At 39.3% G+C, this 18,396-nt stretch overlaps 1 pseudogene; it reads right to left on the bottom strand.

Annotated features, from left to right (window-relative positions):
- The window catches only part of LOC147605081 (uncharacterized), a 79,834-nt pseudogene extending 61,712 nt beyond the window's left edge, over positions 1 to 18,122 (bottom strand).
- Between the last annotated feature and the right edge of the window lie 274 nt (positions 18,123 to 18,396).

The following is an 18,396-nucleotide window of genomic DNA, read 5'->3' as shown; positions in this document are numbered from 1 at the left end:
CTCTACAAGTTCCTTGAAGAAATCTTGGCGAGTTATGGCTTCTACAAGTTGCTGGAAGGCCTCCACCAGCAGAGGGTTGAGCTCCACACAAGAGAAGATAAGAAAATGAAGCAAAAAGTAACCTAATCTACACCACAAGGGGCCTAATCAACCTAGGCTCTGATACCATGTTGTTGAGAAAACGTGGTGCTCATGCTAGATCAATCTTTCTATACATAGAAATCAATTTTAATAAGAATAACACTTTTATAATAAAAATTTTCTTTATGCATCTTTCTATAGAAATCAAATTTAATAATTAATATCAGTGATATCCATGCATATTCATAGGTGAATATGTACATGGAGTAATTAGAATATTTCTTTAAGATGCAAAAATGGTGGGAATTACTCTTTTGGAATAACATAAAAACAAACTTTCTTTTTCACAAAATTCTAAAATTTTTTACCATAACCTCCTTTGTATGGTTGACCATTTCTCATTTTTTATCTTTCTTCACTTAACTTAATTAACACAATTTAGAATTATAGAACTCTAATCTACACAATTTTCTAAATTCAAGAGAGTAAACAATAAGAAGAGTTTAATTAATCACTTAGTTAATCTTTCTAGGATTAAGAAAGGTTGGAATGTAAAGAAGAGAAGGGGGTGGCCTTTTCATCAAAGGCATAGCATTTGAATTTAATTCAATCATTTGCAAAACATAAAAATCAAGAAAACCATAGATTTTTCATTAAAATTTGTAAACAAAGTAAGAAAATTAGCTTACATGGAGCTTGTAAGCTCTCCTTTGGCTTGAGGGATTGAGGGTTCTACTCTTGTTTGAAGCAATAGTGGCCACCAATTCACTTTGGAGAGGATTAGGCCAAAAATGATTGAATTATTAAAAAATTCAATGTAGATGGCTCAGGACAGGAGTAGAGTAACAGTACATAAACACCATTAAGCTTTTACAAAAGGGGGAGGCTTCTATTTATAGGAAAAAGTGAGCCTCTAACCAAGCAAACTCATTCTAGAATTTTCCAGATCAGCTTGGTCAATTTTTGACCATTTTTGGGACAGTTCAGCTTACTTTTTGGATCTAGATTTGAAAGAGGAGAGATAAAAATATTTTCCAAATCAGCTTGGTCAATTTTTGACCATTTTTGGGACAGTTCAGCTTACTTTTTGGTTCTAGATTTGAAAGAGGAGAGAGGAGAGATAAAAATATCTCATTTAGATGCTCTTACCTCTAGTTGATGATAATGAGTTAGTATTAGTCACACACTGAATGGGCTTTAGATAAGATTAGGACCAGTTTCTGACATCTATCAAAACTTAAGAAAAATTTCTTAATTTTCATGACCTTATAGCCCCTTTTCTTAGTGAGGAGATGAATGTCACGAGTAAATCATGCTCTGAAAATATGTAAGACAATGGGCTTTGAAAAAGATTAGGACCAGTTTCAGACATCTATCAAAGCTGAATAAAAATTTCTTAATTTTCCTGACTTTATAGCCATTTTTCTTAGTTTGGAGATGAATGTTGGGAGTAAATCATCCTATAACAATACGTAAGACAAGGCCTATACTCTGACACATGTATAGGAAAAAGGACATCTGCATCTACATGCCAAGATGAAAGTCGATATGGAAAGGACAACAACATGATTTTAATTCTTAAATTGGATTTAATTCATATACAACAAGATTCCAATTCATAAATAGGCAAACAATCCACTCTAGAGGCAGGAAAGCCAAAGAGACAAAAGAAGCCACTCTAGAGGTAGGGGAACCTTGAGTGGCCAAGCTGCATGGCAAAGAAAGCAGAGTGAAAATAGCATAGAGTGCTATTATTATGGCAAACCATGTGTTCACCTAAATGAACATTCAACTTACATGGGAGGATAATAAAAAGAGAGAAGACGCAAGGGTTGATTCGGGGGCATTCACTTAGCCAACCCTATGAGAGTTAACTCCTCGATGTGAAGTTGCTAGGATCTCACTCCACCACCACTTGTGTCACTAAAGTAGAGTTTCCATGTGCTAGGTAGAGAGAAAATAGGGAAGGAGCTATGGAAAGCTCAACCTCTACCTCAATACCTTCATGTGTGCAAGGAGAGAGAGAGAGAGAGAGAGAGAGAGAGGGAGAGAGAGAAGGGAATAGAGGGGGAATGGAGAGCATCACCTACAAGAACACATACACACACAATCAAGCAAGCAAGCATGCACAAGCAAACAAACTCACCACAATCACCACACAAGAGATTAAGAGAGAAGACAAAGACTCAAATGTGATAATGGGATTGTATCCTTTTCATATTTCTTCAAGTCACTTATATATAAAAGCTCACTTTTTACAATGGCTAGTTGCCCATGTAACACTTGGGGGCCCAAAACTAGTTATCTAGCTCTATGCACACTTAGTCTTTCTAGCTCATGAGACTGGCATTACACATGTCATAAGCATGGTCATCCCATATCTTTTTACATGAAGCGCTTAGCACGGTTTGACATAAAAACATGTTACATGAAGTGCAACCGCACTTTTAATCAAAAAACAATAGGAATAACGTTAACCATTGTTGTTAACATACCCCCCTCTCTAATCCGGATTCCGTCCTCGGAACTGACAATGAAACTTAGTGGTGGTAGTAGAGGGAGTAGGTGTGGACAAAATCGTACTGTGATTTGCTGGGATATTGAGAGGAATGGTGGAAAGCTTTGTAGCTTGTCCACCAGAACACTGCCTCCATCATGTCTTCAAAGGTTTGGAGTCACCAAGTTGGCATCCAATCAATGCGCTCATAATACCTGAAAGGTTACTTGAGGGTGGGGCCCTTGTTGATGTTGAATATGAGGCCTTTGTTTCCTTCATCATAGTGATGCCATGTTTGAAACTTGGCCAATAGGGTGATGATGATGAGGCTATCATCTGGGCGATAGGGTGATGATGATGAGGCCAATAGGGCGATCATTTCTTCTGTGTAAGAGCCACCAGAAGGGGGGGTGAGAACCTTGGGAAGTTGAATTGGATCTTCGGGTTCTGTTCTACTGTTCTTGGCGGAATAGGTCCCATGCCCATCGTCAGTGGGAGGTATGCAGGGTTGGTGCAGATATGCCACATGGCTTTGCAATACTCCCACCAGAGATATGTTGTTTTCCTATAATGTCAAGAGTTATTGGCCTTGTGTTTGGGTTGGGTCGCATGTATTCCCCTCTCGTTGCCTAGATGGGTGCTACTTCTTTGAGGCATCCTGCTTGTGGTGGCAGCGTCAATGTAGATATTGAGAATGCAAGCTCATTGGGAACTGGTGGATAGTGGTAGCATATAGACACCAATTTACCAGTGTGTGTGTGTGGATAATAATGGCCGTGCCCAAGTGGCTAAGTGGCTGGACATTAGTATTAGGTTATTTCAGTGTGAACTTATCATTAGAAAATGTGCTGTGTTTTGTGGAGGGAAATGAAGGAAAGCTATAGAGCTTCTCTACTTGGTGTGTTTTGATGAAATGAGAGCAAGTATGGTTTAGGTGTGTCTCATGTGTTTTTCTCTACTCTCTTTTCATAGTATCAAAGCTTGGGTAGCTCTCATTAGGGTATCTTGAGTGAATTAAAGAGGAAAAATTTTGGTTGTTGGAGCTCTCCATTAGAGCTGTGGAGCATGCTCAAATGAAGCAGATTTGAAGCTTGGCCTAACTGGTTGAGTAACCCTAGAAAGTCTACTAAGGATTGCAAGTATTTTGAGAGAGATTGAACTCAACAAGTGGCTGCCCCAAGTAATAGAAATTTCTAGTTTTCAAGATCTCCATGGCTTGTGTGTGAATGTATGGCATTGTGGAGCCTTGTGTGGTTGATGTAATTGATGTATATTCGATTAAACAAGAGAAGGATTGCATTGGCAAGCGATTGAGACAGTTTTAAAGAAGTGAGATAGGTTTGTAGGCAACCGATACATTGCATTGAAGATATGGAAGCTCATATGTATGGAACATGCAATTGTTGACTCTTTGCACCGTTGAGGTGTATGGTGTGTGGCCAAGACACTTATATAACACTCTAATCAATTACCTAGCTCAACCCAACCTTCATGAAGGTATTGCAATAGGAGGCGTCAGCCTGAATTCTATGCTAACTCTTTGTGAAGAGCTCCAGTCTGAGAATAGTAGTTGCTGAGCTGTAAGTTGGTGTTAATCATCATCATCAAAGGATAGTATTAAGCATGTGTATGAGGTTTTACAAGGGCTGTGAGTTTGGTACTCTCAGCAACGACATGAACATAAGGAACAAAGAGTGACCTACAAAATTGCAAATTCATCACACAGTGACAAGATGTTTGGACTGGTTCTCTAGTACTATATGTGATGGTGATGTTGTACATGTGCATGGCATACAATAGTGTGTTATGTGATATATGTGGAGCTTATACCTCATGATTGGAAGCTAGAAGGTATTGTAAAGAGAATGTTACTTGTGGACGGGTTTGAAATGGAGATGTATGTGATGCAAGCATATGGTATGCTCATGTGACGTATGTATGTACCATATGTGATTGAGCTTATTCTGGAAAGTGGAGGATTGTTTTGAGTTTAGGCATTTGAAACCTCTATCCGGGTTAGAGGTAGAGATCTCCCATATTTTGATGATTTGGTCTTTTTGCTTATTGTGTAGGAGATGAAACTTGGCTTAGGTACTTCATTAGGTACCCATGGGCATGTAAGGGACTAGGCATTCTACACTCATAGAGGTGCTAGAGGCAAGGGAAGATGTAGTTTAAGAGGATGTACAGGTGGATGTGGTTGGCATAATAGGCCACCACAATAACAACAAGATTCATAGCCATTTGGTGCACGTGGTGGTAGAGGTTTTTACCCTCATGCTAGAGGGAGATATGGATCTCATGGTAGAGGTCGTTGATAACCATAACATTAGAATATGCATGGCATTGAGTGTCATTGTGGTAAACTTGGACATATGGCTAGAGATTGCTACAAAAAGCAACACGATATTCGTGGTGGTAGAGTGCAACATGGTAATTATGCATCATCTAGGAATGAAGGACATACAGATCATTTATTTACTATGAAGCATGTGATGGGTATTATGATGTCACACAAAGAGAGTGATGAAACATGGTATATGGATTCAGGTGCATCAAACCACATGACATGCCATGGAGAGTGGTTTGATAACATGGTGCCTACACAAACTCAGGGTTATGTTGCTACATGTGATGATACTCAACATCCTATTACACATGTTGGCAGTGTACCATTGAGGATGCATGATGGCAAACTAAAAAATATGTCTGAGGTTTTGTATGTGCCATCTATTATTTTACAGTTTGGCATTTGTTGGTGAACAAGGATTACATGTGAGATTACAAATGGTGAACAAGGATTACATGTGAGATTCAATGAGCATGGATGCTTTGTTGAGAACTTTACGCATGGCTCCAAATTGATTGCCAAAGGTAAAAAAGAAGGGAGATTATTCAAGCTAGATGCAAGCATACCAGAATTGAAGTCAGCCATGTTTTCTCATAGTCGTGGGATAGTCATACATTGATATTTGGCACAAAAGGATTGGACATGTGAACATACAAAAGGTGAAATCTATGTAAACAAAGGGAATTGTTGGTGGTCTACCAAGATTCAAATATGATGGGAGGACACATGTTTGTGATGCATGTCAATTTGAGAAACAAGCAAGGTTGCATTTCCCAAGGATAGTTAAATGAGAAGAAGACCACTTGAGGTGTATAGTGGCATTTGGGGTCCCACTCAAACCCAATCAATAAATGGGAGTAGGTACTACATTACATTTATTGATGATTTTAGTAGGATGACATGGATTTACTTTTTGAAAGCGAAGAGTGAAGCATTGGGCAAGTTCAATGAATTCAAAGCACTTGTGGAAAAGCAATATGGTCATTGGATTAAATGCTTGAGGATAGATGGTGGTGGTGAGTATACCTCACATGTATTTGATGGATTCTTGAGAGGGCATGATATTAGATGGTAGCTCACATGCGGGTATACTCCTCAGAAAAATGGGTAGCTCATATGTAGGTATACTCCTCAACAAAATGGATTCTTGAGAGAGCATGAAATTAGATGTAGCTCACATGTTGAGAGCAAGAATCGAGTGATAGGTGAAGTGGCAAGAGCATTGATGATGAATAACAAGAGTATGCATTTGTATTATTGGGTAGAAGTATGTGCTATAGTGGTGTATATCTTGAATAAGACACCTACAGCCACGTCATACATGAGAGTACTCCTAAGATTAGGATGATAGGTTTTAGGCTTGATATTGGACATTTGTAAGTTTTTAGATACATTGTTCATGTGCATGTGCCAGATGAGAAGAGGGGCAAGTTAGATCTAAAAGCTAAAAAATGTGTGTTCATTGGGTATGCACATGATAGAAAAGCATACAAATGCTACACACGGTCAAGATCACTTGAGCCTTGCACGAGGGAGAGAAGAAGATGAAGAATGTAAGGGTGTAAAAAGAAAGTTGAAGGCATTGGAATTGGGAATGTAGGTTATGACTCATCAAGTTCAAAAAGTCTTGATGAAAGTCTTGATGAGTTAGGAATACTCCAGGTGTGAGGAATGATAGGTATGTACCAGCACATGCTAGAGCTTAGGGAGCTTGAAGTGACCCACAACCATTAAGAAGGTCACAAAGAATGAGATATCTAGTACAGAGAGTGATATAGGTGGTTGTTTAGACACATTATTTAAGTCTTGCCCTTGCAGTGTTGCTACTACTGCTGCTAGGTATACAAGGTACATGTGCCAATTTCTATATTGTTAGAACCACCTTCCCCTCCTCGCCTTCTTTGAAAATTTCTATCAAGGGCCAATTGGTGAATTGGGGTCACTCACGATAGAGGAGGTTGTGATGGAAGCTAGTGGTGGCAAAGGTACATCAGGTACCCTGAGAATACCTTGCTGGGCCACTTCATGGCTAGGTTGAGGTACATTGTTCTGATGTTGTGCAGGCAGCACTGGTAAGGCCAACGGTTGCCTAGGATTAGGTAGTAAGGCTTGTGGTAAAGGCCTAGCTTCAAAAGCTCTTTGGTGGTAGCAGTTTTATGTTTTGTGGTTTCCCCAATAAGCACAGTAGAGAGTTGGCCTAGGTCTCAGATGTGGACATTCCATATTGGTGTGGTTTGCTCGACAAATACCAATTCTCTCTTTGGGTAAAGATGAGGTTGGCCAGATTGGTCGTGGCCTTGATCTAATCTCCATTGTTAGGTTGTTTATTGCATCGATGAAGCTACCAATTGCTCTACCTATTGCTGTGAAGAGGGTTCCTTTCCCTTTCCTTCAAGTTTTGTGCCTATGGTTTTAAAGGAAGCTTCAAAAGTACCTTTATGCAATTCTCAGGAATGAGTTCCCTTGAAATTGTCTTCAAAGTCGATGGCACTTCTACAACACTACTCAAAGGAGGTGTGCCCCAGAGCATATAGGGAGTTATGTAAAGCCACATTGTGAAGCCCTCTAGGAATCGACCAATCAAGAACTTATCCCTATCATTAGAGCGAGAATAAAGATATCTTACCCGATTGATGTAGTCCTAGATAGATTCTCTTTCCTTTTGCCTAACGTTATGTAACTATTTAATAGGACTCCATCGAGTTCCTTGTGTTGAATACCCTACTTTGAAGGCCTCTTTCAAGACATCAAAGGTAGCATTGTCTTCTATTTTCAATAATCAAAACCACTGACCGCTTTACCATTAAGCATGAAGCCAAGCCACTCACCACCGTGTCTTGATCTTCTACATGGCCAAACACTTCATAGATCTGATTAAATAACTCAAAATGAGGAATGGGATCCCCCGATTCATCAAATTTGGTAATAAGTTTGGAGGTATGAGCTGGTTTGTTCCCTTTGTCTCAGGATTGGCATTGGCTACATGGGTACTGGTGGTATAATCTCCAAACCTACCCCCTCCCTATTTCCATTGCTAATCTCAACATTTTAGGGGTCAGTCCTACCACAGTAGTCGAAGTCGGTGCAGGTGGAGGTATGGTAGGCATGAAAGCATAAACTGAGAGGATAATATCACATCTATGGATCATGCCGGTGTGCACTCCGTAGGGATCCATATAGTATCCAAGGTACACCCCTTGAGGTGGGTAATTATTATACATGGGAGCTCCATGTTGGATGTGTTGAAATATACAAGTGAATAGGGTGTGTGCGGGAACAAGACCTTGGTTAGAGGCTATAAAAGAGAATGTGTAAATGTGAAAGAACCTGTGAAAAGGTGAGAAGAATCTACTGGGAGAGAATAAAGGGTAGCATGAGAAGATTTAGGAAGTGTGGAGATATTCTGGGAGATATTCTGGGAAAAGTGAAGAGGTGGAGAGAATCAAGCAAAAGAGGTGGAGATATTCTGGGAGAGGTGGAGTGAATCAAGGAGAAATCAGTGGGATTTGATGCTTGGATGTAAACTCTATAAATTGAGGCATTGGCCTAATGAGAATTTGCTGGTTTTTGATTATCCATGCCTACATTAAGCTATTTGCTAATTACTCACTAATTACATCTTAATTATTTGCTAATTACTCACTAATTACGTCTTAATTATTTGCTAATTACTCACTAATTATGTCTTAATTATTTGCTAATCACTTTGTTAATTATGTTGATTCTAGTATTTGATCTACCATAGCTCATCACATTGCTCTAATTTCAACATGGTATCAAAGCCATGCCTAGAATCCATTAGGTTTATGAGCCCATTATCTAATTAATTAGGAATAGTAGATAATTAGAAATTAATCAAATTTTTAGTTATTTTTCAACTCACCTCTTTACCCCCAGCCAGTGGAGGAGCTCTAGCTCCTTGCACACTCAAAATTAGGCCTATTGCTTCTAACCCTAGCTAGCCAACTCATTGCTACTCCAGCCAGTGCAGCAAACCGCCGTCGGACGAGGGAGAATTCGCGAATTTAGCAGGCACCTATTTCTGGGAGAAATTTGCAGATCTCTTCTTCCTCAATTCAAATGGGTCTAATTCCTCTTAGCCCTAAGTGTTTTCAAGCATGCTCTACAAGCTGGTGAAGTCAAAATTCAATTTGATCAAGTCTACAGTGAGATCCAAGCTCTTCATCAAATCTGCACAGGTGACTTTGGTAAGGTGACTTTGGTAAAACAGAGATTAAGCATTCAATATTTGGTCAAATCTTGTGTTTCTTGGCTTAATCCTCTGCTAGACTCATTGTTGCTATTGATGTCTTTTAAAGCATTTGAGCTCATTTGAAGTCTAAGACACCAGATCTGGACTCCCTGCATACTCTATTTTTTGCACACAAAACAGTGGATTAATTTGCTAATCAATGCTAATCACTGTATTTTGGTATAATTGAGGGTTCAAATTAACCATTAGTTATCTGATACAGATCCCTATAACTTCAGATTGCAATTCGGAGTTGGTTTGATACTCCAACCATTCCATACAAATTGGTTACCCTGGATTTAATGTAATTTTTGGTGATTTTATGCTGATTGTTGTAATCATCTCTTAAACACTAGATTGAGTTGTAAACGGGTAGACACTGCCCTTGAATCTTGAAATTGGATCAAGAGGTAAGACCCCCTTCACATCACCATGAATACAGCACAAGAAATAGTCAAATTTAATGGGGAGCAGTTTTACACATGGTAGACAAAAACCATGTATTTGCTCATGAGGAAAAATCTGTGGGGGCTAGTTGAGGGAAGAGATGAATGCCCAGAGACAAGAGGGGAAAATGAGTGGAAGAGCAGGAATGAAAAAGCATTGGGTCTTATTGCACTCAGTTTAAATGATGAAATCATTCATCACATCATAGGGATACAATGGGCAAAAGATGCATGGGATGAACTCAATAAATTATTTGGCACACAAGCTAAAAATTCAAAGATAAATCTGTTAATGCAATTCTACAAATTGGACATGAAGGAAAGTGAACCTTTAATCACACACTTGAACAAATATAAAAGCATTAAGCAACAGCTGGCAGCTATTGGCAAAAAGGTAGAAGATGATGAGGCACTAGCAGTGCTTCTGAAGAGTGTGGACAAAGGTGAATATGAAAATATTGTAGCAACACTAAAGAATGTACCTGAATTGAAGCTACACGAGATAGAAGCAGCTCTTCTAGAGCAAGAGAGCAGAGACAAAGAGAAGAAATGGCTCGACTCAACAGCAGGAGAAGAAAAAACATTCTTCACCCGAGGAGGATTCTCTCGAGGACGAGGATGAGGAAGAGGCAGAGTAGGAGGAAGGACCTTCACTTGCCACAACTGTGGAAAGCTAGGGCACATGGCAAGAGACTACTACAGCAAACCCAGTGGAGAAGGAACGACATCGGCAAACTTCATGGAGGCTCCAAAGGAAGTGGAGTTGGATCATCTTTTCTAAGAGAGAGAGACCCACAACCCAATGTAACCTGCCCCAACAAAGTAAAACCACCTCTGAGCCACGGATGATGTAGGCCACGTGGTAGATGTATGTGTGAGCACTTTAGTCAAGGTCGCGGGCACTTGTAGTAGCCTTGGACACATAGAGAGAGAGAGTATCAAGGACTATGAGTTTAGGAACTTGAGGCACTGGTCGCGGGCTATCAAGTAAGAGGGAAACTTGGTATAGGGTCCAGGTGTGATAGAGAGTATTCACTTGAGGGGAGGTGTTGAAATATACAAGTGAATAGGGTGTGTGCGGGAACAAGCCCTTGGTTAGAGGCTATAAAAGAGAATGTGTAAATGTGAAAGAACCTGTGAAAAGGTGAGAAGAATCTATTGGGAGAGAATAAAGGGTAGCATGAGGAATATACAAGTGAATAGGGTGTGTGCGGGAATAAGCCCTTGGTTAGAGGCTATAAAAGAGAATGTGTAAATGTGAAAGAACCTGTGAAAAGGTGAGAAGAATCTATTGGGAGAGAATAAAGGGTAGCATGAGAAGATTTAGGAAGTGTGGAGATATTCTGGGAGATATTCTGGGAAAAGTGAAGAGGTGGAGAGAATCAAGCAAAAGAGGTGGATGTATTCTGGGAGAGTTGGAGTGAATCAAGGAGAAATCAATGGGATTTGATGCTTGGACGTAAACTCTATTAATTGAGACATTGTGTTAATGAGAATTTGCTGGTTTTTGATTATCCATGTCTACATTAAGCTATTTGATAATTACTCATTTACTAATCACTTTGTTAATTATGTTGATTCTAGTATTTGATCGACCATAGCTCATCACATTGCTCTAATTTCAACAGGATGGGGTGCTCTGGGTGGAGTCTCTCCCCTTAGAATGAAGTTTCTGAGCCTAGCTCAGCTAGTTCTCTACCTAGGCCTAGTACTGGTTTGGGTTCTTCAAACAAATACATTGGCACAAAAGTTGGTATAGCTCTCCAAACTATTAGATCAGGTTGGGCGAGGTTATTTGGACCTAGTCTCACCGTCAGCAATCTTGGATCTATCGGGGGTGTAACAGTTCTCTCTGGTTGATGGTTGATGCTTGTTTCCTAGGGATGAGGTTCTTCAGATTGCATATTTCCCAAGATAAAGTTATTAGTTTTAAGGAAAGACTCCTTTGTGAATGTGTAGGGGATCCTGGTTAATGGTCCATGCTTATTTTCTAGGGATGAGGTTCTTTTGATTGTGCATTTCCTCGGATAAAGTTCTTAAGTCTTGAGGCATGACTCCATTGTGAATGCCTAGGGGATCTTGGTGTTTGCTCTTGAGACAATGGTCTATCCATGCATTGGGTGCTTGACCTACCAGCCTCTAAATCAAAGGTGGTCCATCCTGTTCTCAAGTGCTCTTTATGCCCACTGGTGCTATCAAAGACCAATACTGTCTGGCTCCACACGACGGTGTTGACCGATGGGTCGGATCTAGACAAATATTGCACGTAGGAGGGTTTTGTATCATTAAATAATGGATTATTTTGCACTAATCTCCATGACCCATCGGTGTTGACCGATGGGTCGGATCTAGAAAAATATTGCACGTAGGAGGGTTTTGTATCATTAAATAATGGATTATTTTGCACTAATCCCCATGAGCATACATCTACATGAATGTGATCTAGAATAGGAACATTTCTGCTCTCTGGAAGCTAGAGTACATTTGTTTGTTCACAAAGGAACAACCATTCTCTATGGAGGTACGAATGTGGCTTAGTAGCGATTGTTTAACTTCATAAGAGCTCTCTTGGGGAGGAATAGGCTCTCGTAAAAAGTGAGATGGGAGAAGCCATAGATAGGTTGAGGAATGGGCATTCTCTCATAGAGGAACGGATGTTCCATTTTGGAAAGAGTGTGGTCATTGGGTAGTAGGGGATGGGTGGTAGAGGAAATGGAGATTTGCTCATAGAGGAACGATCGTGGGCTTGGTTCAGGAACATGCATTCTCTTGGGGAGGAACAAGAATTTATTTGTTAAGGTACGGATGTTCACTCACAAGCTGACAGTCAGGTGTCTTAATAGCATCGACACGATGTATCTCTGATAGTCGCCACCACCAAACATTCCCATGATAGAATTAGCTATACAATTGTTATGCTCCTAATGCCCATTACACCCATTTATGGAGTAGATTTGGAAAGATTCTCAATCTAAAAGTGAATGGGTATAGCTTAGAAGAGTATAGCCATACCTTTATGAAGGAACGGACGTTCACTTCTTAGAAAAGCAACCCGAGAGTGAGTTACACAATTTTTTTCTTGGTTTTTCCTAGATTTTTCCCCTTACTGATGATTTTTTTGTGGTTTTCTTTTTATGCCTAGATTAAGCTAGTCCTAAACTACTTAATGATGTAAGGAATGCGTACGCAAAATTCGAGCACCTACTTGTTGCTCCTACATTCGATGTAGCCTTCGAAGCTCCTATTGCTCCTCAAGCTCCATTGAAAACTCCATTGATAAAAAAGAAACAAAAAAGAAACAAAGAACAAATGTCAAATAAACAACTCATGCAAACCTCATACAATCGGTGGATTTGACATAAAAAAATGTTCCATGAAGTGCAACCACACTTTTGATCAAAAATATTAGGAGTAACCATTATGGTTAACTTTAGGGCATATAACAAAGGCCTTTTATAAAAAGTATGGTGACATAAAAAGTGGGAAGTTACAGCAAGGAAACTATGCATCGTAAAGTAAGCATGCTGAAGGAGTGAGCAACTTTTGCAATACAGTATATGCTTAGTTCCATGATTGAAGAAGTGACAACTTTTGCGATATAGTATGTGCTTAGTTTCATGACTGTAAATGAACCAAATTTAGGAGATTTATGGTATATTGATTTAGGTTTCTCTATCCACATGAACAACCATGGTGAGTGGTTCTTCAGAGAATTAAGGGATTTAGAAAAACCAGGTTGGGTGTGATGATGATACCAGGTGATAATAAAATGCACCCTATTGCACATGTTGGTAAAGTCCCTTTGTCTCTTAGGTGTAGGGCATTTTTATGTTTATGCATTTTGATGTTTGGGACCAACAAAATCGACATCAATCAAAGGATTCTATTATTATGTATCTTTCATTGATGATGAAGACACTAGGAAAGTGTGGAAAAGTGAAGTGTGTACTCACTTTTGGAGCTTCAAAGCTATGGTAGATAAAGCAAAGGCATGCACATGAGATGCATATAAAATTCCTAATGTCAGATGGTGGGGGAGAATATTTCTCCAATAAAGTCAAAGACTATTTGAGAGAGCATGGGGGATAAAGAGGACATTTACAGGTATACTCCACAGGAAAATGGGATATTTCTCCAATAAACTCAAAGACTATTTGAGAGAGAATGGGGGATAAAGAGGCTATTTACATGTATACCCCACAACAAAATGGGGCATTAAGAGGCTATTTACAGGGTATACCCCCACAACAAAATGGGGTATTTCTCCAATAAATTCAAAGACTATTTGAGAGAGCATGGGGGATAAAGAGGCTATTTATAGGTACTAGTATTGCACCCGCGCGTTGCTACGGGGCCGACCAAGGTTCCAGAAAAGAACTATTCCCTCTCTACAACCATCTCTCTCTCTCTCTCTCTCTCTCTCTCTCTCACACACACACACACACACACACATGCCCTCTCCCTCTCTCTGTCACGTACACACACTCTCAAATGTTGAAACTCTCTCTCTCTCTCTCACACATGCACACACATATACACACCTGCTCTCTCTCTCTCTCTCTCTCTCTCTCTCACACACACACACACACACACACACATGCACACACTCCCTCTCTCTTCTTACACTCTCCCACACATAGAAGCGCTCTCTCTCTCTCTCTCTCTCTCTTTCAGCCTCTCTCTCTCTCTCACTTACACACACTCTCTCTCTCACTCTCTCTCTCTCTCACCTTACACTCTCTCTCTCTCTCTCTCTCTCTCTCTCTCTCTCTCTCTCTCTCTCTCTCTCTCTCTCTCACGCACACATACACATATGTAAATATATAGTATATACAATATTATGTTTTAGATACATAAACCTATACATAGACACATATACTTATACATATATACATGTATTTAAAAATATAAATACAAACATCGACATAATTTAATTAAATTTGATTAAATTTTAATGTGCGGAGATGGGTGATAAGTTGTGGTCACTTTTAAATATATAGATAGATATATCATGCACACATCTAAACACACACACACACACACACACAAATATATATATATATATATATATATATATATATATATATATATATATATGTATGTATGTATGTATGTATGTATGTATGTATGTATGTATGTATAAATGTAAATAAAAACACACACACACACACACATGTATACACACATATACATATATGTTTTCTATTTAATTTATATTTTATTAAAAGATACTTTTTATTCTCTATCTCTCACTCTCTTTCTCTCTCTTTTCACCGTCCCTCATTACATCTCTCTCTCTCTCTCTCTCTCTCTCTCTCTCTCTCTCTCTCTCTCTCTCGCACATTCTACACATAGATGTAGATGTACGCACATGCATGCATATACTCTCTCTCTCTCTCTCTCTCTCTCTCTCTCTCTCTCTCTCTCTCTCACACACACACACACACATGTACACACCACACATACACTAATCTAAATGCACACTCTCTCCTCCCACACAAACTATCTCCTACGTAGAAATTATCTATCGTCTCTCTCTCTCTCTCTCTCTCTCTCTCTCTCTCTCTCCTCCCACACAAACTATCTCCTACGTAGAAATTATCTGTCGTCTCTCTCTCTCTCTCTCTCTCTCTCTCTCTCTCTCTCACACACACACACACACACACACACACACACATGTACACACTGCACATACACTAATGAAAATACACACTATCTCCTCCCACACAAACTATCTCCTACATAGAAATTCTCAGCCTCTCTCTCTCTCTCTCTCTCTCTCTCTCTCATGCACACTCTCTCTCTCTCTCTCTCTCTCTCTCTCTCTCTCTCTCTTCACGCACACTCTCTCACATAGAAACTCTCTCTCTCTCTCTCTCTCTCTCACACACACACACACTTAAATAGATTTACATACATATATATAATTTTAATTAATTAAATTTTAGATTAAATTTTAATGGTAGGGATGAGTGGTGAGGTGTGCTCACTCTCAAATAAATGCATCTTACATGTAATCTCTCTCTCTCTCTCTCTCTCTCTCTCTCTCTCTCTCTCTCTCTCTCTCACACACACACACACACACACATGCACATGCACACTATTTATATATACATGCTTACATACCTATAGATATACATACATACATAATATATATAAGTGTGTGTATCTATAGGTATGTAAGCATGTATACAAAGATTTCATTGAAAGATGTGAGATGAGATCTTCTTAGATTCAAATTCAAAATTGCATTGGAAGATGTGAGATTTGGCTCCTCCTCACGCTTGCAGGAGGAGTGGTTATTTTGAAATAGTCCCACCTCCTTTGCCCATGTGGAGGGAGGTGGGGTTGTGGGTGGTTAATCCTGTATAGATACCCCACAACAAAATGGGGCATAAAGAGGATATTTACACATAAGTATACCCCACAACAAAATGGGGTATAAAGAAGGTATTTACATGCAAGTATACCCCATAAAAAATGGGGTTACATAAAGGAAAAATAGGGATATTGCAAAAGTTGCTTGTGCATTGATGAATGAGAAAGGAATGCCTCTTTTTTTGGGCTGAAGTAGTAGAGTAGTGCAGTTTATATCATGAATAGAAACCCACTACAACAACATCATTTCATGATGTAGAAGAACAAACATTTATTGGGAGAAAACCAGATTTGGCATGCTTGAATGTGTTTGGGTACTAGATGAGGTGAGAAGTGAATTGGATCCTAAGGTAGAAAAATATATATTCATTTGTTGTTATTCCCTTGAGAAGAAATGTTATAGATTTTATAACCCCACTACGCATGAGATGCAAGTGAGTAGGAATGTTGTGTTTGATAAGATAAGTAGCTTAGATATTCCAGTGACGGATTTTAGAGAGGTTAAAGCAAAGAATAATATGGGTGCCTTAAATGTTGAGTAACAATCACATACACTTAGTGCATCAAGATATTCCTCTAGTAAATAGGTCTATTGTGAGACCTTGTTTAGGAAGGTTGAGGTAGAATGTTAAGCATTTTGAGAGCATTTTGAAGTGTCATATGGTGGTATTAAAGGTGCTAAATATTTAGAAAGTTCATGTGGTGGTACTACACATGCTAAAAATTCAGCAGGTTCACATGTACTACAGAAGGGAAAAGAAAAGGTGAATTAATTTTTTATATTTTTTGATGTTTCAGTAGGTCAATCTTTTATTAATGGAGATAGTGGCTAAGAATAGAGGCTTGATGAAGATTTTGAGGTCTTGGCTATTATTACGCATGGTGTATAAAGATGCAAAGTAGTGTTGAGAACATCTAGCAATGATCCAAAGTAGTGTTAAGAACATTTGGCAATGATTGAGGTGTACACATGTCTACTTGAGTCACATATCTAGTGATAGGTTGAGATATGATGGGCATACAACCCATCAATTTGCATATATAATCAAAGCTATACAAGAGGTAGAGGCAGCATATTTTGAGAAAGCACTTAGACACAAGCATTAGGAAGATGCCATAGATGAAGATGTGGCTATTGGTTATTTGGAGCTTCACATCTATGTCTATCTTGTGTGTAACAATCCTATGTATGTATGAGTCCTTATTCATATGTATGTGTGTGTGACCTTGTTCATATGTATATGTATGTGAACACACCCTTATATTTGGATAAGATAAGTGTGTGTGCCATGTGACATTAGTCTATTGTAGTGTGTAAATTGATTGAGTCAAAAGATAACCTATAAAAGAATGTACTTGGTGTACTTCAATCATATCAAGAGAATCATCATTGAGTCATGCATATACTCTCTCTCATCAAGTGTTATCTTTCTCTCTCTACCTCTCTCTCTTTCCCTATCTATGCACATAAACACCATGGAATAATTTCATCTACCTTGACTCTAGCCTCTGTTTTGTGTAAAACTAATACCTATAAATGGTATTAAAGTTGTTTTAGCTCGCCCTATTATTGCCCTGGGTTATTCCTTCAACCTCTAATAGCTATGGAAATGGCTTCCCTTGCCTCCATCTTGGCATCTACATAGCTTGGTTACCTCAAATCAAACCTTGCCTCCCCCTAGTCCAATGGCCTCCATCCCTGTGGCCTCAATCAGTGTGTGTGCATCCCCTCTTCCTTGATCTTCCAATGCCTTCCTAAGCACTGTCAGACTAATAGCTGCCACCAACAAACATGCATCAACCAAGAGGGAGAGAAAGGCTTCAATAGCTGATAGAAACACCATCAATACCCAACCCAAAATTACATTTAGTTGTTGGCATCATGAGTACAACAGTAGCTCCAGTATTGACATCAGCATCCCTCAACCCAACATTGGCACAGTGATGGCCCATCAACGTTAGAGGAGAGGGAGGTGGCGCATGCTGCTGCTGCCTGTCGCACCCACAACAAAAAAAGATTTTAGATAAGGCTTTTAAAACCTTACTTCGTTAGGGTTTTTCTCTTAAGGTTTTGAAAGGGAATGTTCCACATGGAGGTTTGTATTCAGACCTGGGCATTGTGTGCTTTTGCACTAGCATGGGCTTCATCAAGCATTGGTTTGGGAGTGTGTTTTGGCATTCATTGATTAATACTTGCTTTGCTCTAATCAATATCATTTTTAAAGGGATTAGACAATACCTCTGGTTAAAAACTAGCTTGGTAAGACCTTCCCTCTCTCTTGCCATGGCTACCCCCACCAAAATTGGTAAATTTGAGGGTCATTCATTCCATACATGGTAAACCAAAGTAAAATTTACACTTATGAGAAAGAGGTGGGGAATATAGCATGCG

The sequence above is a fragment of the Cibotium barometz genome, chromosome 60 (genome assembly GCF_041138505.1).
Source record: "Cibotium barometz isolate CiBa-2024 chromosome 60, ASM4113850v1, whole genome shotgun sequence".
Taxonomy (NCBI): Eukaryota; Viridiplantae; Streptophyta; class Polypodiopsida; order Cyatheales; family Cibotiaceae; genus Cibotium; species Cibotium barometz.
This window is presented reverse-complemented; position numbering and strand designations above follow the sequence as displayed.